This window comes from Palaemon carinicauda, chromosome 7, assembly GCF_036898095.1.
Source record: "Palaemon carinicauda isolate YSFRI2023 chromosome 7, ASM3689809v2, whole genome shotgun sequence".
NCBI lineage: Eukaryota > Metazoa > Arthropoda > Malacostraca > Decapoda > Palaemonidae > Palaemon > Palaemon carinicauda.
The window spans coordinates 59399523-59427022 of record NC_090731.1 but is presented as its reverse complement, the minus strand read 5'-3'; positions in this window follow the sequence as shown (position 1 = coordinate 59427022).

Genomic DNA, 27500 nt, shown 5'->3' with positions numbered 1-27500 from the left:
TCGGCTAACTCCCCTCACGTCCTACTGTAACATTAAAAAACTAAGAGTAAGTTTAGCCTAGAATCATCATGCAATTTCCAACCACGTAGAAAAATGATGCAATCTCTTGGTTTTATACCCCGTGTGTGTCATGCATACCTTTTAACAAGTTTACATAAGACTTCATAATAAAACTACGGGAAATGAAAATTTAATTCTTTAAAATAATGTAAATTTACATTTACGGAATTGAATGAAAATATAACTAAATGAATGAAGACAGTCTTATGTAATTTACATACATATACTCAATCCTACATGAGTGGGACCCACCTTACGAGCTGGCTATACATCTCTTAAATACACAGATGAAATACGTGAATAAGAAAATCTACTTTCATATCATATGAGCTTCGTAAGAATATATATATATATATATATATATATATATATATATATATATATATATATATATATATATATATATATATATCTATATATATATATATATTATATATATATATATATATATATAAAAAATATATATATATATTATATATATATATATATATATATATATATATATAATATATATATATATATATATATATATATATATATATATCTGTGTGTGTGTATCGCTTGTTTAACAATTTCAGTTAATGGCGTCAATAACTGCGCGTAAGTTTATTGCTAGTTTTGTTTATGATTGCTTCATATTGGTGTCATTGTGGTTCTCTACTGTAGGGTTAATTTTCTTCAATTACTCTTTTCTTCCATTATGAGTGAATTCTTCATTCTACAATTCCATTAGTTTACTGATTAAACTCTATTCCCCTTACTACTTCATTAACATCCCAGTCCTTTTATGTTGATCACCTTCAATCTCAATTCAATCTATACTCGTCTATCATCTCAGCTCTAATTATCTTTATGGAATAGGAATCTTATATCTCTATGGAATTCACTACCCCAATAGTACATTTCTTCATATCTCTCTGCCTCTTTCATGTTATCTTCCAATACATTTATATTTCTACAAATGTTCAATAGGAATATCTTACTTCTATCAGTATTCGAGGTGGCAGAATATATTCTAACTTGCATTTTTGAGATACCATTGTTAAGATTATTAAATGTGCCTGAAAAAAAATTGAATTATTTCTTGGATGCTGTGAAGTCTCTCCTTCTCATCAAACATTAAACATCCATGTTTGACACTTAATTCATCCACGTTATTAGTTTTGCTCTTATAATTTGTGATCATTTACATATTTCAACCATAAGAAGAATTAAACCTCGGGCTATTCTTACGATCACTACCTACTTCAAACCCCTCTCTCTCTCTCTCTCTCTCTCTCTCTCTCTCTCTCTCTCTCTCTCTCTCTCTCTCTCTCTCTCTCTCTCTCTCTCTCTCTCTCTACAAGTACTGTTTTACTTATAATATATAAAGTTCAGTAGCGAAATTCCTCCTCCTCATCTCAGACAGACTCGTATACGACACAAGTAGAAGCTGGCAGCTTCATAGACTGATTCTTTCCATCTGCCTCTTGCTAATTGTTATAACACTTCTCCAATTTCCTAGAGTAGCACCTATATCAAGTTTCGTAATCATTTTCCCCAATTCTTAATCTTTTTGGTTGTATTATACATTATATAGATCTCTTATGGGTATTTGTTCATGAAAAAACTTTTTGGAAACTTAACTGTAAATCATAAGTTAAGGATGTTCGATTGGCAATTTAATAACGTAAAATTGATACCTCCGCTGAAACACAGAAAAGAATATGGGATAAATATAAATATAGAATAAAGAACAATAAAGGCACTTTAAAGCCAACGGGAAAGAAATCTAAGCTCAGAAAGCAATAAACAGGTTTACAAAAGATTAAATTTTCTCAATATCACGCACTGCCAAAACAATTTCCCATCCAGTTCCCCCTAAAGCATTGCGCTGTCTAGCTTTTATTTAAAAAGAAACCATTTCAATTTTTTTAATTTTTCATTTCTGGTAAATTAAACAACTTATTTTGCTCAGTCTTTAAGCCTAAGGCCTTAGCCTATTACAGTCTAGGTGGGGGGGGGGGGGATGAAGGTTTGACTGCTTACTCGTAAAAATGTAACATATTTCAACCAAATGCATTACTCTCCAAAGATCTTGCTACTTTAGGAGGTGTTTTTTTTCTATTATTTTAAATCATTTTGGTTCTTTGACTATTCTTATTTTCTTTAAATGAATTCAAGCGATGCATATATTGTTTGATTTTATTTTAAGTCCACTAAAATTCTCTTTTATAAAGTATGGGAGTGTCAGAACTACAAAAGGGGAAGAAGAAATTAAAGCTATTTGGTATTTAATATATACTTTATGACTTGATATATCCCATGATTTTGCTTTTATTTCTATGTATATCGAAATGTTTAAAAAACTAATATAAATGAAATATGAAAAAGATACAAATGAAGACGAAAAAGAAAGATATATTTTTTTTCATAAAGGAATAATATCACTCAGATTTCAGAACACTACTGCATCATCTACTCGTATATTAAAGAATATTTATCTTTGATGTAATAAATGAGAAAAACATGGAATAATAGCATAAAATAATTAACCCAATATTCTAGTTTGCCCCAACTTAGCAGGTGGAAGTGATTGCTTAATAAAGTCAATTCAGTTGTTACAGTTTTATTAGATGTCATCTCTTGTGTTATCAGTTATTACTATACAATATGGGCAAAGAGAAGATGACTGACTGTCGCAGGTAAAGTCGTTTTACAATGGAAAGAAAATGGAAGGGTGTTGGGAAGGGAAGGCTTTTATCACTTCTATTTAGAATCAGGCAAATGAAAGACACCCCTGCCTACACAACTATCCCACCCACTAACCCCTCCCCACTCCCCCGCCTCACCTAAAGTAAACAAACCTCATTTCAAGCGATATCAGCATCGGCTGCAATATCGATGTAACAGTAGAAATTGAAACAGTCCGATGCCGAGTGACGATGTTTCAGATGTGTGGCCATTTCTAACCTCCAAAAAATACCATTGGTCGGACCAAAGGGAAAAATCATGTGGATCAAATGTCCGGAGGAAAAGGTTTCATATGTGAATCACTATGGAGAGAAGTGGGATTTGTTTTACGAATAAAAGAGAGAGAGAGAGAGAGAGAGAGAGAGAGAGAGAGAGAGAGAGAGAGAGAGAGAGAGAGAGAGAGAGAGAGAGAGCATTTTTGTTGTAAAATACTCTATATAATTTTTTAATCTAAAAGAGAGAAAAAAATGTAATAAAAACACGCAAACTATTTAACCATATAGTTCTAGAGTGATATCGATTATAATAATAAAAAAAAAGGACAACTATCATAAAACATTTCATTAAAACTTCAATAAACTCTTAGCCTTTGATAACTGATGTTCTTTTGTCTTTAATGTTATTAAAAGATAATTCTTATCATCAATATTGTTATCCGTGCTGGGCCAATCACAGCGTCCCAAATTTCAATGTGAAATCAATAATAATAATAGAGAAGATCAGATGTTCACAATTTATTAGATTCAAAGAGGTTATTTTACTAACTGTGTATTTATGAAGTCATCCACGTCCAGTCATTAATGCTTCATGTACAGTCTCTCACCTGAATCTCTTTTCTGCTATTTGCTATCCGGATGAAGTATGGTGCCACTAGCTACAACCACGCTTTCCTCTTTTTGTTTTCTTAATATTTATATGATACTTCTCACTCTGACTTTGAATAGATATTGTAAAATGTCTATCACTGTATCATTCCTCCAGAGTCTGGAGTCTAGACCAATAGTTCTCAAACCCTTCGGTATTATTACCTCCGTCAGTGGTGTAATAATTCACCACTATCCCTACCACATACTTCTTCATTTGTGTGAAGTTATAATCCATCCAACTGCTGAAGTCTTATTAACACTAAGAATCAAAACCACAACATAGGTAGTATATTGATCAGGGCACCAGCCACCCATTGAGATACTACCGCTAGAGAGTTATTATTGGGTTCTTTGACTGGACAGGCAGTACTACATTGGATCCTTCGCTCTGGTTGGGGCTCATTTTGCTTTTGCTTACACATACACCAAATAGTCTGGCCTATTCTTTACATATTCTCTTCTGTCCTCATACACCTGACAACACTGAGATCACCAAACAATTGTCCCTCGCTCAAGGGGTTAACTCCTGCCATGTAAGTTTTCAATGGCCACTCTCCTCTTGGTAAGGGTAAAAGAGACTCTTAAGGTATGGTAAGCAGCTCTTCTAGGAGTGAGACACACCAAAATTAAAACAATGTTCTCTAGTTTTGGATAGTGCCATAGCCCCTGTACCATGGTCTTTCACTGTTTTGGCGTAGAGTTCTCGTGATTGAGGGTACACTCGAGCACGCTATTCTAACTTATTTCTCTTCTTCTTGTTTAGAAGTTGTTATAGTTTATATATGAAATAATTATTTTAATGTTGTTACTGTTCTTGAAATATTTAATTTTAATGTTATTGTTCTTGAAATATTTTATTTTAATTGTTAATTACTTCCGTTGTAGTTTCCTTATTCCTTTCCTCACTGGGCTATTTTCCTTGTTGGACCCATTGGGCTTATAGCATTCTGCTTTTCCATCTATGCTTGCAGGTCAGCAAGTAATAATAATAATAATAATAATAATAATAATAATAATAATAATAATAATAATAATAATAATAATTTCTGCAGAACACTTAACGAAGACAATAGAGAGTGGGCAATAATCAACAAAATTAACTCATGTTTCACTCGCTTATATCTTCTATTGGATTTGAAAAAAAAAAATATTATTATTATAGAAATCAATATATTAGTTGTGTGCCATTTATTAAATCTTTAATTTGCTTATTAACGTATATATCATTATCTATACGTTTACTAAATTTTTACTTCAAAGAACTATCACTTTTAGAAAGTTCCACGTAACACCCCAGATATAGCCCCATTTCTCCCTCGAGGGTAATTACCCCAGGTTTGAAACTCACTGCTCTGGAGAGTACAGTAGACGATGACTCGAATTACAAAACTGACGAGGAATCGCATAATTCATTGATTCTTCTTGGTTTTTCCTTTACTATAGATCGATAGATATATAAAAAGATAAATAGATAGATATATAGATAGATGAAATTTGCATATGTACGTGGGAATAAAAGAACATATCGATAGATATATAGTATAGATGTCATTTACATATATACATGTGAATAGATAGATAAATATAATTGATGGGATTTACATATATACGTGTGAATAAAAGAACAGAGAGATGCCTTCATAGATATATGGAAAGATACATATGAAATTTACAAAATAGAAAACATAAACTAAAGCCAGCGTATTTAAGTCCGTACCAAGTAAAAAATGTTAAATGTAACATAGCAGTGATACAAAAAATTATTTGCGGAGCAGTGTCTGATCATCATCAGGCACACATACATGTTGTTACGGAAGAGGTAGTTATCAGGTGTCAATTAGATTGTTGCCCCATACCCCTGCACACGCGACATTACCAGAGTTCATGAGTAGGATTTTGTTGTTGTTGTTGTTCGAACAGACCTCATTTTTTTTTTTTCAAGTGACGTGGTCTAAGTAAACTTGATGATAACATTGTTTTTATGTGGAGCTTAATGTAGTGAAGTGAAGTGTTGTGATAATTTTGTTGTGTCTAGCAATACGTATGCCATACTACTGAGGGAACCTAAAAATACTGGGAGAGGTTAGAAAAGGGTCAAGTGTGATCCGCCAGGCGGATGCTGTATTAATGTTGTATTTATATGATCGTTGGTTGCGGAGATCAGGGTGTTTCCTAGAGGCAAGTGGCTACGGGATTAAAATTCAACCTTGAAGCGAAGCAGTGCCAGGAAAATGTGTAGATGTGTATACCTTATACTTAATTAGAGTTCTAATAAAAGAAGGGCGAGAAGCTAAATAATTTGCTCGGGAAACGGCTAGTGACCACCGATCGATATATAAGTGCAGTAGTGATTTTGAAAATATCGAAACGGTGATGGTGGTTTTTGTTGCAAATTGGCCCCGTAAAACCGGACAACTAAAATAAAAAAATCGAGGGATAATGATTATCATTATTAGATATTATCTGGCATCGTAACAGCAATGGTAACTGATGTCGAGGAATGAAGGAATACCTATTCCTATCTCTACCCCGCCCGAAAAGGCCCGTATTGCCCGCGAAAAGAGGGATGTTATTGATGAGTTTGTGTAATACCGATATTGATATGATTTTTCTTTACTTGGGGTATTATGTATTATAATTACAAAGGTCATAAGAAGAAATGAGTGGAATTATTTCATATTCATTGTGTATATTTTTATATACAATATTTATTTATTTATCTATTTATTTATTTTTTTGCGTAGGATGTCTATTTTTTTGGGTGATTTCCAGGTATACATATTTTATGTTGCACTTTTGTCTATTAGATGACATGCCCTATTCTGGATCGGAGCGTCCTCCATATATCATTAGACTAATGAGAGCAGAAGCACACCTCCTCCAGAGTGAGGTGCATGGGGGTGAGTAGTATCACAAGCCTTTTATAGTAAAAATGTAGATCAATATGTGTTTTATACAGTGAGATCAATGACCTTTTTAAGAGTGCTATGACTATCATAAATTGTTGCGCAAGATAACTGAACTCTCTTATAGGCGACGTTTCCTAAGTCGTATGGTAACAGTATATTTCCATCACAGTTGAAGATTTCACAAATGTAGTAGTTTCAATATATTGTCATAACAACATTACATTACTTGCTCAGGAGTGATAGTAGCACTCAAGCGCTCACAAGAACAATGTGGTACTCATTTGAAGAGTATCTCGCTCGGCAAAGTGTATTCACGAATTTTTTGTAATAAAGAGAAAAAAAAAACAGAAAAAAAAACGTGTTTCGATGTTTCATTATCCGTCGACATGAGACATATATACGTGTGAATAGAATAACATATAGATAGCTAGACAGATAGAGAAATAGATAGATAGATAGACAGATATTTAGACAGACAGATGGATAGATAGATAGATAGATATAGATGACATTCAAATATATACGTGTGAAGAGAAGAACATATAGACACATAGATAGATAGAAATATATATATATATATATATATATATATATATATATATATATATATATATATATATATATATATATATATATATATATATATATATATATATGACATTCACATATATACATTCGAATAAAATATATAACATTTTACTAGAAAGGTTCTATTACAAAAGTGATTCCATACCCAAATGTTGAAAGGCCATGTTTGACAAATCCAAGGCTGATTAGCATTATACCAGGACTCACATACAACATATATTCCATTTGTATAGGATCACGTACACTGTAGATAATAGTACATGATGCAAGTATTAAATGTATTCGTTCATTTATTCGCAAAAGAGTTACACAAAGACGCAATTTCTCCTACGGAATACATGAGATATGAATGAGATATAACGTAAACACCATAAGAAGATAATCACTTTCAATTCAAAAGTGGTCCTTGGAGGCGGAGGATTACTGGAATTACATATATGTACAGTATATATATATATATATATATATATATATATATATATATATATATATATATATATATATATACATATATATTTATGTATATATACATACATATATACACACACACACATATATATATATATATATATATATATATATATATATATATATATATATACACACAATTATATATATATATATATATATATATATATATATATATATATATATATATATATTTATATATATATACATATATATACATGTATATATATATATATGTATATAAATATACATATATATATATATATATATATATATATATATATATATATATATATATATATATATATATGTAGCATCATCATCATCTCTTATGCCTAATGACGCAATGGATCCCGATTACATTTTGCCAGTAGTCTCTATTTTGAGCTTATATATATATATATATATATATATATATATATATATATATATATATATATATATATATATATATATATATATATATAGTAACAAACTTTCCCGGGTTTTTTGGTTAAATTCTCATAATTGTTAAAGTAATATTTAGAGTGTCATCTAAAGTAATTTTAATTTAATTTTCTTTTCTATTGGTTGATGTGTTAGGTTCTAAGATTGGTACGTCACCCATGGAGTGTTGTTTTTCTTTTCCATGTTGTCCGTGAGGGAGTGGGGGCCGAAGTGATGAGGGACCTTTTTTGGAGGTAAATGGGGGCGAGGGAATAAGCTGCTATCTTCAAACTTGAAGGACTCACCGTGGGCTGGCTCTTCACCCACTGGAGACTACTAGTGGGAGTAATCCGGTGTTTCTAGTGAAGGAGGCGGTGGAGGATTTGAGCACCCCCTTTGGAGGAGCAGCTTAGCAGCAGCTGAATGCTCTCACTTTCTCCTGTATATGGTGAGGGTTTGCAGTAATTGTGTGAGGGCTATCAGCAGGGAGAAGGACTCTCCATGGGCCAGAGTCCATCGGTAAAAAATTCAGGAAGGCTGAGACCCATCTGCCGTATGGTAAGGGTAGCGATTTTGGTTTGCCCCCATTAATCTCTGAAGGAGTAGAGGGTGATTTTTCACCGCTGTTTGTGTCGCGCTACGCGGTTAGCGTAAGCAAGGTCTCGCACACGATTGGTCCTCGGACTTTACTCGTCTTTTTGTGAATGCCCACATCAGGAATTTTTAGTTTGGTGTAAGCATAGGTTAACTGTTATTGTGATTTATGTGTATTGTGGAGATTGAAACTTCGCATAGATTTGTATAGAGAGGGGTAGAGTTAAGGTTCCGAGACTTTCTTGCTCTTTTCTATCGCCATTAATGTAATTGTGTAAGTGTTGGGTGAATGGTAGTTTGCGAGGTTATTCTTTCCTTTTACAGTTTTCTTGCCTTTCCGTGTCATTGTTGATGAAAGGGTTCTATATTTATTTGGTGTAATGCACTTATGGTTTGATATCTTCTCATTTAAAGTGATTTTTGTTTTATTTGTTGACAAATAGATATTTAGTAATGCTCTTGTAGTGTGTTATGATTACCCACTCCTTTAATATCACTGTTACATATAATTGCTAGCTCTGGCTGTGAAGAAAACTTAAAGAACTATGCCCCCCACTGGGTCCATGTGTAACATTTGGCGACCTTGCCAGAATCCTGTAAAACTAGTGTTTTCAGGATCCCCAGAGCGTACGTAATTGTATGTAAACAAATAGTGAAGAGGTGGTAATTATCTGTTTCGCTAGTTATAATATTTCTTTGACAAAAGGACTAATACAGAGGAAGTGGCTGGGTTTAATGTTTTCGAGTTTTCCAGAGTCCTGATTGGGAAGAGGAGATAGATGATCTTTGTAAGAGCCATTTAATGATAATTGGTAAATATCTAGGGTTGCCTATTGTCGCAGGTGTGAAGAAAGGGAGTTTGTTGCTTCAGGTAATGAAGGCTATGGAAGGTAGAATTGCAGGTCCTAGTTTAGCTGAACTATAGTCAATTAAGGGTAAGATAGCTTTACAAAGGATAAAAATGGAAAAGTTAAAGTTACAGTTAGAAATGGGTAAGACTGAAGTAGCCAATAGGGAAAGAGAGAGGCTTCATGAGAGTGAACGGGAAAAGGTTAGGTTCGATCAGGAAAAAGATTTGGAAAAGCTTAGAATAGCACAGGAGCAGGTTAGAGTAGAACGGGAGAATTTTAGGTTAGATCAGGAAAAAGAATTTGAAATTAGGAGAATGGAACATGAATTACAGGTACTTCGGCTAAAGCGACCAGAAGCGGAAGATAGGTTTAATATTGGCAGCGCGATTAAGCTGGTACTGATATTTAATGAATCCGATGTCACAGAATATTTCTCTGCATTCGAAAAATTAGCGAGAAAACTGAGTTGGCCGGAATCAATGTGTACTACCTTAGTTCAATGCAGATTGATCGGTAAGGCACAGAAGGTTTATGCAGTGCTAAGTAAAGAGACGAGTGTGGAGTACAAACAGGTCAAAGAGATAATATTGAAGGCTTATGAACTGGTACCGGAGGCGTACCGTCAACGCTTTTGTAACTTGTGTAAACAGTATAACTGCACATTTGTTTAATTTGCTGGAGAGAAGGTAAATGCGTTTTTATATTGGTTAAAAGCGAAAGGGAATAATGATTTTGAAAGTTTAAAGGAACTAATATTAATTGAGGAATTTAAGAATCATATTAGGATGGATCCTAAAGTACATTTAGAAGACTTGAAATTAGAAACTATAGAAGCAGTAGCGGCTGCTGCGTACGAATATACTTTATAGCATAAGTCAGTACATCATTTTTCAGAAAGACTCGATAAATGGGATAAAGGTAAGAAGGGCGAGAAAGCAGCGGTAATGTCTGGTACGTCGGATAGAGGGAGTTCTCCAAAGAAGGCAAAGTCATCACCAAGTAGGGGTGAAAGTGAAATCATTTGTTTTTTCTGCAGGAAAAAGGGCCATGTTATTATTATTATTATTATTATTATTACTATCCAAGCTACAACCCTAGTTGGAAAAGCAAGATGCTATAAGCCCAGGGGCTCCAACAGGGAAAAATAGCCCAGTGAGGAAAGGAAATAAGGAAATAAATAAATGAAGAGAACAAATTAACAATAAATCATTCTAAAATAAGTAACAACGTCAAAACAGACATGTCATATATAAACTATTAACAACAACAAAAACAAATATGCCATAAATAAACTATAAAAAGACTCATGTCCGCCTGGTCAACAAAAAAGCATTTGCTCCAACTTTGAACTTTTGAAGTTCTACTGATTCAACCACCCGATTAGGAAGATCATTCCACAACTTGGTCACAGCTGGAATAAAACTTCTAGAGTACTGCGTAGTATTGAGCCTCGTGATGGAGAAGGCCTGGCTATTAGAATTAACTGCCTGCCTAGTATTATGAACAGGATAGAATGGTCCTGGGAGATCTGAATGTAAAGGATGGTCAGAGTTATGAAAAATCTTATGCAACATGCATAATGAACTAATTGAACAACGGTGCCAGAGATTAATATCTAGATCAGGAATAAGAAATTTAATAGACCGTAAGTTTCTGTCCAACAAATTAAGATGAGAATCAGCAGCTGAACATCAGACAGGAGAACAATACTCAAAACAAGGTAGAATGAAAGAATTAAAACACTTCTTCAGAATAGATTGATCACCGAAAATCTTGAAAGACTTTCTCAATAAGCCTATTTTTTGTGCAACTGAAGAAGACACAGACCTTATATGTTTCTCAAAAGTAAATTTACTGTCGAGAATCACACCTAAAATTTTGAAAGAGTCATACATATTTAAAGAAACATTATCAATACTGAGATCCGGATGTTGAGGATCCACCGTCCTTGACCTACTTACAATCATACTTTGAGTTTTGTTAGGATTCAACTTCATACCCCATAATTTGCACCATGCACTAATTCTAGCTAAATCTCTATTAAGGGTTTCACCAACCCTAGATCTACATTCAGGGGATGGAATTGATGCAAAGAGAGTAGCATCATCTGCATATGCAACAAGCTTGTTTTCTAGGCCAAACCACATGTCATGTGTATATAGTATGAAAAATAATGGGCCAAGAACACTACCCTGTGGAACACCGGATATCACATTCTTATACTCACTATGTTGCCCATCAACAACAACTCTTTGAGATCTATTACTTAAAAAATCAATAATAATGCTAAGAAACGACCCACTCCCAACTGTTTCAGTTTGAAAACAAGGGCCTCATGATTAACACGGTCAAAGGCAGCACTAAAATCAAGGCCAATCATACGAACTTCCCGACCAAAATCAAGGGATTTCTGTATAGCATTGGAGATTGTAAGGAGGGCATCACATGCTCCAAGGCCTTTACGAAAACCAAATTGCAAACTAGGGAGTAGATGATTACCTTCAGCAAACCTATTAAGACGTTTTGGCAGAAGACGTTCAAAAACTTTAGATAATATGGGAGTTATGGAAATTGGGCGGTATTCAGTGGGACTTGAGCTACCACGAACACATTTACATAGAGGAGTAACATTACCAATTCTCCAACTAGTGCTAAAAGCTCCTCTTCTTGCTAACTTGCGCAAAATAACAGATAACTTTGGAGCTAAGAAATCTGCTGTCTTTATAAAAAACAAAGGAAAAATACCATTTGGGTCTACACCTCCATAAGCATCAAGTTCCACCAACAGAGCTTTAATCTCACGAGATCGAAAAGCTAAACTAGTTAGTTTAGCCTTAGGAAAACAGGAATGAGGAAGTTCAAGTTTTTCATTACTCTGTTTACTGTCAAAAACATCAGCCAAAAGGGTTGCCTTTTCCTTTGGACAGTGAGTGACTGAGCCATCTGGTTTAAGTAAAGGAGGAACTGTTGCATCGACACCAAAGAGTGCAGATTTAAGGGTAGACCACCATTTATGTTCCTGAGTTGTACCAGAAAGTGTTTCTTTTATGGTTAAATTGTACTCCTTTTCAGTTGAGGCATAAACTCTCTGAGCAAAAGCTCGAAGCTGAGTATAGTTGTTCCAGGTCAAATCTGATCTGTTACCCTTCCAAAGTTGATAGGCCTCCTGCTTCTCCAAAAAAGCACGTCTACAATCATCATTGAACCACGGTTTGTCCTTCACTCGGTACCTTAGCACACGAGAAGGGATACGCCTATCAATTATGTTGACTAGATTCTCATTCAAAGGGACAACAGGATCTACACTATTATATAATTGTGACCAATTCAAGCACAAAAAATCATGTAAAATCCCATTCCAGTCTGCTTGGGATTTCATATAAATTTTACAAGAATATGATATATCAGGGACAGGCTGCTCAGTCTTCACTAATAATGAAATCAAGGCATGATCATATGTCCCGACTGGAGAACCAACCTTACTAGTTATAACGCCAGGGGAGTCAGTGTATACGAGGTCCGAGCAATTACCAGACCTGTGAGTAGCTTCATTTATGATTTGCTCACAGCCTGATTCAGAGGCAAAGTCTAAAGCTCTTAAGCCATGGCGATCGGTAGGAGAGATAGAACTTAACCACTCCCTATGATGAGCATTAAAATCACCAACAAAGACAAAAGAAGCCTTTCTATCATCTTCTTGTATCTTAGCCATAATGGTAAGAAGACAATCGAAGATAGAATAATCCATGTCTGGATTCCGGTAGATAGAACACAAATAAAAGTTGTTATGCCTGCCACAAACTTTTATTACCTGAATCTCATGACATCCACATTGATAGCAGGACTTAAGGCTGATTGTACTGTCTGGAAAGGGCAGGGTAAGTCAAAGCCGTTAGGCTTGATTGGTAAGGTTGCTGGGAGCAGGTCCCAGGTAAGTAGTTGCTTCAGTAAGTACGTCGCAGATGGCGAGGATTTTTTTAAAGACTGGTCAGGGACTGGAAGGCGGGTGAGTATACTACAGGACACTGGCGCAGTCCAGTCGGTAATCTTACGGTCCTCATTGCCCTGGGACTTCAGAGAGGAGGAGCTCGAGAATGTAGTATTAGGTTGATTTCCTAATACGGTATTAGTGTGTCCTCTTGGTGAGTTTTGGGTAGACTCAAGTTGGTTTAATGGACATATGAAGTTGGCAATATTGGATGTATAACTCATAGGCAATGTTTATATTGCGTTGGCTAATGATATTGAGGCAGGTACGGTATGTGATTGCCCGGTTGTGCAATGCAGGTAGGCTGACCCCGTTAGTGTAATTGAACCACTAATGGTTATAACTCACTCGGAAGCGCATTCATCTGGGATAGTGGATGAAGGGTTAGGCTTGGATAGTCTAGAGGAGCTGTCAGAGGGAGGGGTTTCTGGGTTAAGCGCTTCTGCGAGTCCTAGTCTTGTCTCTGAGTGGGATAGCTTAGTAGGGTGGGATAGTGAATCACTTAGATTAGCTTAGAAGGAAGAAATTTGGAGAATTAGTAGTGGAGGTAGACTCTGATTTGAGTAGACCTTGGTATATGTGGGAAGACAGTATCCTACTGAGGGTGAGTAGGTCAACTATGGTTCCGTCTGATGATTGGGAGGTAAGGAAACAGGTGGTAGTGCTCCATGAATATAGGGACAGGATTTTATTGTTGGGACACGAGGATGTGTTCGCAGGTCACTTTGGAATTAGAAAGACTTTTAGGAAAAATGCTGAACACTTTTATTGGCCAAAGATGAGATCTGAGGTAAAAAGTTTTGTTAATTCTTGCAAAAATTGTCAACTGGTTGGTAAACCCAATCAGAAAATCCCTAAGGAACCTTTAAAACCTATTCCAGCAGTGGGAGAACCTTTACAGGAAATTTTGATTGACATTGCAGGCCCATTGCCTAAGACCAGCAGTGGTAATCGATACATACTGGCTATAATGGATCGAATGTCTAGGTACCCAAAAGCAGTGTCCTTGAGGAGTTTTAAGAGTAAGCAGGTCATAAATGCATTAATAACTTTCTTTTCCAGGTTTGGTTTGTCCAAGACGATTCAATCTGATAGCAGGACTAATTTTACAAGCAGAGATTTTTGTAAAAGTTTACAGGAGTTGAAGGTCCAACACATCAGGTCATCGCCTTACCATCCAGAAAGCCAGGGACAAATTGAGCAATTCCATCAGATGCTGAAATCACTGTTAAAAAAAATATTGTGGGGAAAATCCGGGAGAGTGGGATAAAGTTCTCCCGTATTTACTTTTTGCTTTTAGGTCCGTACCAAGTGATGTAATGGGTTTCACCCCCTTTGAATTAGTGTTTGGTCACAAGGTAAGGGGTCCCTTGGATGTGATGAGAAAGAGTTGGGAGGGGAGTCACCCTAATGTAAGCTTCATAAAAGTTAACTAAGGCATGGGAATTTACTAAGAAAAATCTAGTAACTGTTTGGGTTAAGATGAAGGAAAAGTGCAACGTAAAGACCAGAGTTAGGGAATTTCAGGTTGGGGATAGGGTACTGGCTCTGCTGCCAATTCCAGCAAATCCCTTAACAGCAAAGTTTACAGGTCCATGGAAGGTTTCGAAGGTAGTTAGTAGTCTTATCAATCTGATAGAAACACCAGACAGGTGACGTAAGTATCAACTATGCCATGCAAATTTGTTGAAACCTTTTGTTGAGCGTTTAAGAGAGTAAGGAACCCATCTTATTACTATATATGGTTGAGCCTAAAGTTGTAGATCTCAGCATTGATATGCCATGTCCCAGGAATAATCAGGAAATGTTAAATAATTTGTTGGGGAATTTGCTACACCTAGAAAGGGATCAGAGGGAGTCTGTGGTAAATTTTTGTGAATCTTTTCCAGAATTATTTCAGGATTCTCCAGGGCTTACCAATGTATTGAGTCACGATGTGGAAGTGGGGAATGCTAAGCCCATCAAGCAAGCTTCCAATAGGACCAATCCAGTGAAAAGGAAGATTATTGATAAGGAAGTAGAGTATATGTTGGAGCACAATTTAATTAAAAAGAGTAATAGTCCATGGTCTTCTTCTGTAGTCTTGGTGAAGATGGAGGGAGGTGAGTACCCTTTGTGCTTTGATTACAGGAGAATTAATGCAGTCACTGAGGCTGACAGCTTTCCTCTTCCTCGAGTAGAGGACTGTATTAATGAAATAGGGAATGCTCAGTATATTAGTAAGTTTGATTTGTTAAAAGGGTATTAGCAAGTTCCATTGACTAAGCGGGCCCAGAAGGTATCCGCATTTGCAACTCATGAATGGTTGTATGCCTGTAAAGTTATGCCTTTTGGCATGAAAATGCCTCAGCTATGTTCCAGGGTTTGATGAATAAGATCGTGGGTAGACTGGAAGGAGTAGTGGTCTATGTTGATGATATCATAGTGTATAGCCATGATTGGGCTACACACTAAGAGGATGGAGAAACTGTTTGTTAAGCTCAAACAAGCAGGGTTAGTGATTAATTTGGCAAAGTGTGACATAGCAAAGGTGAAGGTAGTTTACTTGGGACATGAAGTAGGTCAGGGTAAAGTACTACCAAAGTCTGCAAATGTAGAGGCAATCGTAAATTTTCAGGTGCCGGATACCAAGAAAGCCATTTGCAGGTTTCTGGGAATGATAGGCTACTATAAAAGATTTGTAATAAATTTTTCTCAAATAGCTAATCCTTTGACTAATTTGTTGCAGAAAGGAGTGGAATTCCAGTGGTCGAGCGCATGTTAAGAATCGTTTGATAAGATAAAATCCCCCTCATTAACTAATCCAATTTTGAAAGCCCCTAATTTTCCGTTATCATTTAAGTTGGCAATAGATGCCAGTGATTAGGTGTTGGAGTTGTCTTGTTGCAGGTGGAGGACCAGGTAGAACATCCAGTGGCTTTCTTCTCAAAGATATTAACTAAGCCACAACAGAATTAATCCACCATAGAGAAGGAGGCCTTGAGCCTGGTTCTTGCTCTTGAACACTTTGAGGTTTATCTTTTCAGCTGCAGGACACCAATTGAAGTCTGGACGGATCAAAATCTTTTAACCTTTTTGAAAAAATTTAAGAGTCGCAATCAGATATTGTGTAGGTGGAGCTTATTGTAGCAGGAATGGAGTCTGGATATTAAGCACATCTCTGGAAAAGAGAATGTCGTTTCAGATGCCCTATCTCGCCAATTTCTTGTGAAAATGAAATTTTTCTTATATCAGGAAATTGTGTGTTTTTTTTTTTTTTTTTTTTTTTTTTTTTTTTTTTTTTTTTTTTTTTGGATGACACACTAGTTGTAGTATTAAAATTATTAGTGTTCAGATTATATTTTGAAGGATAAAGTAACTAGCTTCTGTAGTTTTGATAAACTAAATAGGGGTTGCTTTGACCTAAGACTTTATCTAACGATTTTTATTCCATAAAAATTTCTATCTAAGGGGGGAAATGTAATGAACTTTCTCAGGGTTTTTGGTTGAATTCTAATAATTGGTAAAGTAATATTTTGAGTGACACCTGAAGTCACTTTAATTTAATTTTCTTTTCATCCCCATCTACTGGTTGATGTGTTGGTTGTAAGATTAGTATGTCACCCATGGAGTATTTTGTTTTCTTTTCCATGTTGTCCATGGGGGAGTGGGGGGCGAAGTGACGAGGGACTTTTTTTGGAGGTAAATAGGGGTGAGGGAATAAGCTGCCATCTTCAAACTGGAGGGAGTAGAGGGCTGCGCCATTAGTGGTTTTTCACCGCTGTTTGTGTCGCGCTACGCAGTTAGCGTAAGCAAGGTCTCGCCCACGATTGTTCCTTGGACTTTACTCGTCTTTTTATGAAAGCTCACATCAGGAGTTTATATTTTGGTGTAAGCGTAGGTTAACTGTTATTGTGATTTATGTATATTTTGGGGATGGTAAGCTTCACATAGATTTGTATAGAGAGGGGTAGAGTAATTGTGTAAGTGTCGGGTGAATGGTAGTTTGCGAGGTTATTCTTTCCTTTCAGTGTTGTCTTGCCTTTCCGTGTCGTTGTTGATGAATGGGTCCTATATGTGTTTGGTGTAATGTGCTTGTGGTTTGATATCTTCCCATTTAAAGTGATTTTTGTGTTATTTGTTTGTAAACAAATATTTAATATGGCTGTTGCAGTATGTTATGATTACCCACACCTTTAATATCACTGTTACATATAATTGCTCGCTCTGGCTGTGAAGAAAACTTGAAGAACTTGGCCCCCGCTGGGTCCGTGCATAACAATATATATATATATATATATATATATATATATATATATATATATATATATATATATATATATATATATATATATATATATATTGTCATTCATGACGGTCATTGTGACATTTTTTTTTTCCAAACAAAAGACCCTGCCATCAAGGACCGGTCGACATTACCCCAAGTGTTGGGACCCTACCCAGAGCCTCACCACCTGTCCAACCATCCTTTACCCGTCTACTCCCCTGAGGTCTCGTTTCAGACATCTTCAAGAATACCACATGGCGCTCAACGCCGCCACAAAGGAACCATGGAGAAGTCAGGAGGCCTATCGATGGGGGGTGTCGAAACGAGACCAAGGCCGATAACCAATAGGACGACGGTCAATCCCCACCCCTCATTTTGGGTTTGAGAGGGGTCGCCTCGACATAATAGCAGCTGGGCATATGTCTTTGTTCTTCACCCTTCATGGAGGTAGGACCTGTGTTCCTACCCACTGAACGTATTATCCCATTCCTTATATCATAACCACGTGTGCTGTTTGTTCCTAACCTTATTAATTCACCCTGTGACAGTGCTGATTCCCACGTGACAGTGTTTAAATTCCCAAGTTTTACACTTCTATTTTATTTGCTTAAGGTTTCAACCACACGACTTCATCGTGTTCCCAGCCTGTAGGAATAAGTGATCGGTTAAAAATTTAATTCATTTCCTTTTCCAGGGAATGAGATTGCTGCGCTGAAGTTGTCCACGGTCCAACCAACTCCCCGTGAGCACGTGACAATTCAACAATAACATCTTTCCCCGTTGTGCTCTACTTTTATCAAGTTAGTAGTTCTGTAAATATATTTTATTTTGTCGGTATTCCTTGTCTTATTGCCGACTGGTGACCTTTCCATTGTTCTTTCCTTTTATTCATGCGCAGAGTTCCTTAAGCAAGGCCGGACTCACAAGGCTGGGTGTAGCAATATATATATATATATATATATATATATATATATATATATATATATATATATATATATATATATATATATATATATATATATATATATTTCATCAAGAATATTCTTAGTTATATCATAATCTCATTTCTACTTTAATTTTCTTATTTCACTGATTTCCTTATAAGAAGTCCTCTTGTTCTTCAACCTTCTTCCTCTGAGCATTTACTTTTTTGCATTGCAGAGTGTTATTCTGCATCTATTTCGATTTCCTAATAATTTTTCTTTCTTTCGTTTTTCATTGGATATATTTAATTTGATTAAATTACTCTTATGTTACGAAATCTAATCTATCATATATCCCCCTCATACTTTTTACCTACTGTATATCACATAGGATAAAACAAAAGCCTTTATGAAAGCGTTACAGTAGCTGTTTCCAATTTTTTACAGAAAATCTGAAATATCTCTAATAATCATATATATATTCCTATAAAAAACCTACACTCTTTATTACCACTTGAAAACCATGCAACTGAACAAATTGTTGACAAAAGGATTTAAGAAAATGTTCTTTCATAAAATCATTACTCAGACTCCCAACCACCGTCATCCCCCTCCCTTTCCATCTCATCCGAGTTGCAATCCAAGACTAATATAAACATCTTTTCAACGTAATTAGTCCTACTGTAGAGTAGGGTCAGCCACTTCAGTAAATATTTTTAATGCATTTCTATTCTTTGCATAGGTTCCACCCCGTCCTTTCTAAATAAAAACAAATCGTTGACAAAGGAATCAAACAATGAATTCATTCTCGAAAACGTCACGAACCTTCCCACCCCGCCTCCCCCACCCCTCACTGTCTTATTCGAACTGTACACGTCACTTTACATAAACTTCTTCTTTAGAACTTTTAGCCCCCTTATAAAGCAGGGTTGGTTGCTGGAGTCAACGTTCTAGATCTATTTCTGTGCCCAGCTTCTTCTTCCCTAGTCCTCCTTCACCCATATCCCTTCACTGAGGACCCACACTCTTCCCTATTACTGTCATGTTCTTAGCTCTCTTTCATTTTCGGTTCCAACACCATCTTAGTACCTGCTTCCATTGTTATTATTGATCCCACGTAGTTGAAATCAATTTTCTGTTTTAGCTCTGAACGATCTTAAAGTTGAATATTTACTTCTTCATGTCCTCTACTACTAATCATTAGCTCTTTATTTCTAATGTTTACCGTCAATCTTTTCCTTTCTAGGACTCTTTTCGATGCTCTAAATCTTTCTTGCATTTATTTTCATGTGTCTGTTATAAGGACTAAATTATCCACAAACATCAGTTCCTACAATTTTTTTTTTCCTTAACTCTGTCGACAAAGTGTCTATAATGACGAGTAGCAGGAATGGACTGATAGAGGGCAACCTCAACAGGGAATGCCTGTCTCCCCATATTTTGTTTGTACAGTTGTTCTTGACCCTCATACATTATCCTCATTATCCATTCTAACTTTTCTGTTACTCGTCTCTTTTTTTTTTCTTTTTTTTTTAAATACTAATACACTAAGGTTCATGGTGCCCTGTTATAGGCGTCTTGAAGATCCATAAAACACACGCAAACTTCATGGTTTCCCTGTACATACTTCTCTTGGACGTGTGTTCATATAAAATCAACATCCAATGTGCTTTTTAATTTCGTAAACCGAAACTTCTGCTATGTATAGATATCAACTCTCTCAGCCTTCCTTCTAGACCTACTATTCTTTCTAGTATCTTAAATACAGGATCTAAAAGCATTATTCCCTTGTAGTTCCCACAGTTTAACATGTTTCTTTTGTTTAAACAATTTAAACTTCCAACTCTCTTCCCTATCCCTTAGCTATTCTTTTACTACATCCCAGATATTTTTTAATAGTTTGTGCACTAACTTTACCAAGATTTCCCAATGAAATCTTCCTGCGGGTTTACCTACTTTCCTTTCTTTATACTTTATAGCATTCTTGACATCACTCCCTCTAATGTTTACGATTGGTATTTCTACTGGAGGACCCTTTTCTGGTTAAAATGTTCTTAATATGTTGTGAAAACAAACAGTATTTCTATCTTTTTTATTACTGTTAGATTTTTTTTATAAGTTCAGAAAGTCAGGTATTGAAAACAATTATCTGAAATGCTCTAACTTAAAGCTCTTTGAATCTACGACTTCATAGGTTTTAAGATTAATAGTAATAAGACTCGAGGTGACAACAGAGTTATTTAAGAAAATACAAAAGATTAAATAACAGAGATGGCTTACAAAAATATGATATTATTAAAAATTCAAATGGTATATACAATTCCTACAAGTTTATCATATAGTGCATATGAAGCAGTATCAACCTCAGGTTTCACTTAAAAGATTATATAATCAAATAATTCATCTCTTAATCAACACCCACCTTTGCAAAATCATGAAAAATCGAAAAGTACAGTTTCCTTTTAAAGAAAATCAAAAGACGCGTATGTACTGCTACGGGAAGATCACGGGTCTAAATTCGTCATCATCTCTTCCTACGCCTATTGACGCAAAGGGCATCGATTAGATTTTGTCGCTCGTCTCTATCCTGACCTTTAAATCAATACTTCTCCATTCATCATCTCCTACTTCCCGCTTCATAGTACTCACCCATGTAGGCCTGGGTCTTTTAACTCTTCTCGTGCCTTGTGGAGCCCAGTTGAAAGTTTGGTGAACTAATTTCTCTGAGGTAGTGCAAAGACCTATCCCAAACAATCTTTATCTACCCCTCGCCATGATTGCTATATGGCACTCGAGTAATCTTTCTTTTATAGTTTTGTTTCTAATCCTGCCCTACCATTTAACTCCCAATATCCATCTCATGGCTTTGTTCTCAAATCTACAAAATCTGCTGAATATTGTTTCATTGTCATACCACGACTCATGCCCACACAGTAACACAGATCTCACTAAGCTGATATATAGCCTGACTTTTAAATAAACTTTCTGGTGATTTGATTTTCAAATATTACTTAGCCTTGTCATTGTCTGATTTGGTTTTTTAACCTTTCATCAAACTCAAATCCCAAAGGTCCTGTATTAGAGATCATAGTTCCCGAATATTTAAATGATTCCACCTCATTATTCCTTTCTCCTTCCAATGATATTTCATCTGAATTAGGTGGTTTCTATCATATGATTTAATAACACTTCATTTCATTAACAGCAAGTTACGGCTACTAAGTAGGTAGACCGAATGACACTACAGAGATTATACAGTGATTATAGGATATTGCGTTAAAACAATTCAAAACAAAATTGTACTAGGCGTAGACAGTGATAGTATCACTTCAGTTTCTTAAGAACAGTTCAACACACTCAAAGAGTTATGTTATCCATTCAGTTCCTTGAGAACAGTTCCACACCAATCAAGTATTAGGAAACCCTCATCCTCAGGTACGGATTAGTTAATAGTCTCGCTGTACTCATCAAAAACCTTGGTCACAAAATGTTTGCAAGGATTCTTGTAATAAAAACACTTAGTGTTTATATAATATCTTAGGATGTTACGAAACTTATTCCTATTCACTTGATAAAAGCACTTACACAAAGAACCCCATATTTATGGAGATATAACTTATTTCTAAACTATGGTTCTTTTCAGATGACTCGTGTCCTCTCCAGCTTCCACGTATGGGCACACGTGTTCGTTTCCATGCACTCCTGACTCCTCAAAATTTCCTACATAGCATTAGATTTTTTCCGCTCCGTAATGAAAATACATTGCTTTAGAATTTTATGTCATAGTAGAATTATTTAAAATCACCATTCATTCGCGTACTTGGTATATATGTATATGGCCCTTAACAATTGCATCACAGTAAATTTTGCTGTTATTTCTCATATCCCTGTAAATATTTGGAATTTTTAACATATTTACTTAATAATACTGATCTCGAAAGACTATTTCTAACATTGACATCCTTCTACTCAAAGAAGATATTTCTATACCCTTCTTTCATTTACCTACATCTTCATCCTGCCTGTCTTATTTCTCACTTCTGCAGTTCTGTAAATTATATTTTCTCACTCCAGTGTTCATATCATATCGTAAAATCCTCTTTAGGTTTTCCCTCTGCATTCGCTACAATTCTCTTTGTTTCCATCTTTATCTATAAATATTCCTCATTAGTTTAGTAGTTGTCATTTTCTTCCTACCTTCATCTTGCTATACTATTTTCCTTCACAGCTGCTTGAACATCTTGATTCTACTACCATCTTTCGTCTCCTGTTGCTGTTTACCTCTTTTCCTCCCACACAACTCTGCTGCTGCTTGCACCACACCCTCTGACATAACATCTCATATCTCTTCCGGCGGTACTGACATTCCATTTACATCTTTCTCTTCTTTGGCTCTTTCCACTTTACTTTTGAACTCTCTTGCTTTCTCCCCTTTCAGCTGCTAAGTTTTGATTCTCCTTCTCTTGCCTGGGGCTTTCTTTACCTTATTGCTTTCAACCTGAAATCTGCTACCACCAGTTTGTGTTGAGCTATAACAAATTTACATAAACGTCAAGGCACAGATATTGTTTATTAGTAAACAACATAAAAAAGTTGCAGCTTCCAGAAGTTTTAAAATCAATAATTCCCCCCCCCCCCCTCTCTCTCTCTCTCTCTCTCTCTCTCTCTCTCTCTCTCTCTCTCTCTCTCTCTCTCTCTCTCTCTCTCTTTTAGCTTCTGACTTAGCTTCTGAGATATACTCTCTAACCTTAAAAAAGGTCTACATTGTAATAATCCAAAGAAGGCAAGCGTTATGATTGAGTCGGCTTCCTTCCTTCCGGTGGAAGTGGCAGGAGAGGATATGCAAAGAATCTTTAATGCTTTTTATGTGTTTCTCCTTTTTGGTATTGGAAGAATATTTTGTATTAGAAATGCATGACGTTTAAAAACTTTCTTGGGTAGCAGTCGTATGCAGAATTCGCTGATTTAAAAAAAAATGCAACGTTCATTCTTCAATAAGGTTTTTATGGCTTTCAGAGTGATTTAGGGGTGGGGTAGCAATGGGAGTAACCCTTTGGCTGTTATCAGAGTTCTATATCTGATATTGTAAAGATGCTAATTATCTTGCAAAGAATTTTAGGCTAAATGGAATTACTTGGCTGCTCATGATATACTGTATACACGAAACATTAGTTTACAATGCCATTTTTGCCTATATCTTTATCTCTTGTTTTTGCCACGTTTTTTTTTTATTCGGTAGCATTTTTGGTGTAGCAATCATATTCTGAAAATGGATTTCTCTCTCTCTCTCTCTCTCTCTCTCTCTCTCTCTCTCTCTCTCTCTCTCTCTCTCTCTCTCCTTGGAAATAAGAAAATAACCAACATAATCATATTACATTCCCTATTAAATAACAAGCAAAATATATACAATTTGACATTTCATGACACTGATTTTTTCGATGACCTAAAAGCAGGAAATAAATAGAAAATCCTAGCTGCGGGTAATGGGGGAAAAAAACCTACGGAAAACACCGTACTTGTGCCATATGCACTAGTCTTCAATTGTTATGAGGTCCCAGCATTGGACACGGAATGTCTGTGGCTTCGTCGTGTGACGGTTGTACTTGAAGTATCCACTCTGCATTTCGACAATTTTCTTGGCTTTACTATTATCAAAGTCGTCAATATCTTCGCGTTTTTTCACTGTTTTACCTAAATGGTCACACAATTCATTTATATTTACAAAGAGATCCAAAATATTTTATTCATAAAATTCATATCAAAACTTGATTCCATATTCCAAACTTAGATACTGAAAAATTGGTAAGAATAAAATTAAATATACCTTCAAATAAGAAGGTGAGAGAGTGAACATGACACAAGGATGTTGTCATAATTCTTTAGTATCAGAAGACAGAACGACAAAAGAGATAATTCCAATAGGGTTCTTTAAAAGACCGAAGTGATAACATATCTATTAGGAAAACGTAACCGGAATTCAGGGTAAATTTTGTATATCACATTAATTGGTTTTATACGAGATTTTAGCGAATTACTTTCTTCAATTGAAACATAAATCACTTTTTCTTTTGAGTAATTAGAGTCTAAAATGCTCCTCAGTGGACCACTAGCAGCACCTTGGGCTTATTTTTTTTTTTCAAAATATAAAATCCAGCATATACTTACATGAATAAATAATGTAAGAACTGTCTGACAAACGCGAACAAAGAGCAGTGTGTTAGTTTCGTATAGACAATACCTTGATATCTTTCTTGATAATGCCCGTAGCATCAGTAATAATATCACGTTTAATAACATTAAGGTAAAAAATATATAACATGATATGTTATATAAAAAAGGGAGTTACCGAAACTACTTCAAATGTTATTGAAAAAATCTGACCAACAAAAAACAGAAATGTCATTATGTTTATTGGAAAATCACAATATTTTTAATTTCCTGTCTGACCGACAATGACATCTGAGTTTATATTGTTTGAAAAAAAAATATATTTATATATTCGCATTTTCACTTGAAACGAAATACTTTAAGTCTTGTGTGTATGTGAACAGGTTATTGAAATATTTTCAATATTGCATAAGGTTTCTATTGCACGAATTTTATAGTTGTATTCAGAATGACGTAATTTATCATGAAATAGTTTTAGGTAAAATTTCAATGACAGTTCTTTTATGATACACACTCACACACACACACACATACACACAACACACACACACACACACATATATATATATATATATATATATATATATATATATATATATATATATATATATATATATGATGAATTTTTGCACATTTAAACATGTTTTTCATATTTCAAATAAGCCATATATATTAATACATTAAAGTCTGGATTTTCTTAACAACCTCGGGATCAGAGCCCCAGGCAGAATCACCCAAAGACTATAGTATCAGACCGGCTGGGATTTGAACCCTGGTCCAGGATACCTGTATGCCAGTGGCCATACCACTCAGCCACGAAGAAAGATAAAAGTCAGTGACAATTCTTCTGTACATATACCTGTCAAATTTGGGTTTTCTCTACTTAGAATTGAAATTAACTCATCTTCACCCTCGTAGCTAATTGATAGGTTTGGGACATGGCATTCGATTAATGATAAATTTTTGCACATTTAAACGTGTTTTTCATATTTCAAAAAGGTCATATATATTAATTCATTGAAGTCTGGATTCTCTTAATGACCTCGGGATCAGAGCCCCAGGCGGAATCACCCAAAGACTATAGTATCAGACCGGCTGGGATTTGAACCCTGGTCCAGGATACCTGTATGCCAATGACCATACCACGCAGCTACGAAGAAAGATAAAAGTCAATGACAATTCTTCTGTACATATACCTGTCAAATTCGGGTTTTCTGTACTTAGAATTGAAATTAACCCATCTTCACCATCGTAGCTAATTGGTAGGTTTGGGACTTGGCATTCGAATAATGATAATTTTTTGCACATTTAAACGTGTTTTTCCTATTTCAAATAAGCCATATATATTAATACATTAAATTCTGGATTCTCTCAACGACCTCGGGATCAGAGGCCCAGGCGGAATCACCCTAAGACTATAGTATCAGACCGGCCAGGATTTGAACCCTGGTCCAGGATACCTGTATGCCAGTGACCATACCACTCAGCCACGAAAAAAGATAAAAGTCAATGACAATTCTTCTGTATATATGCCTGTCAAATTCGGGTTTTCTCTACTTAGAATTGAAATTAACCCATCTTCCCCATCAAAGCTAATTGGTAGGTTTAGGACTTGGCATTCAGATAATGATAAATTTTTGCACATTTAAACGTGTTTTTCATATTTCTAATAAGCCATATATATTAATACATTAAAGGCTGGATTCTCTTAACGACCTCGGGACCAGAGCCCCAGATGGAATCACCCAAAGACTATAATACCAGACCAGCCGGGATTTGAACCCTGGTCCAGGATACCTGTATGCCAGTTCAGCTGGTACTGCTAGGTTGCCAAAGCCCACCCTCCCCCGTTATCCACCACAGATGAAGCTTCAAAATGCTGAATCCCCTCCTGATGCTAACTCCGTGGTCATTTAAGGCACCGGAGGAAGCAGCAGGGCCTACCGGAACTGCGTCACAATAGCTCGCCATTCATTCCTATTTCTAGCACGCTCTCTTGCCTCTCTCACATCTATCCTCCTATCACCCACAGCTTTCTTTACTCCAACCATCCACACAAACCTTGGCCTTCCTCTTGTACTTCTCCCATCAACTCTTGCATTCATCACCTTCTTTAGCAGACAGTCATTTTCCATTCTCTCAACATGGCCAAACCACCTCAACACATTCATATCCACTCTAGCTGCTAACTCATTTCTTACACCCGTTCTCACCCTCACCACTTCGTTCCTAACTCTATCTACTCGAGATACACCAGCCATACTCCTCAGACACTTCATCTCAAACACATTCAATTTCTGTCTCTCCATTACTTTCATTCCCCACAACTCCGATCCATACATCACAGTTGGTACCATCACTTTCTCATATAGAACTCTCTTTACATTCATGCCTAACCCTCTATTTTTTACTACTCCCTTAACTGCCCCCAACACTTTGCAACCTTCATTCACTCTTTGACGTACATCTGCTTCCACTCCACCATTTGCTGCAACAACAGACCCCAAGTACTTAAACTGATCCACCTCCTCCAGTAACTCTCCATTCAACATGACATTCAACCTTGCACCACCTTCCCTTCTCGTACATCTCATAACCTTACTCTTACCCACATTAACTCTCAACTTCCTTCTCTCATACACCCTTCCAAATTCTGTCA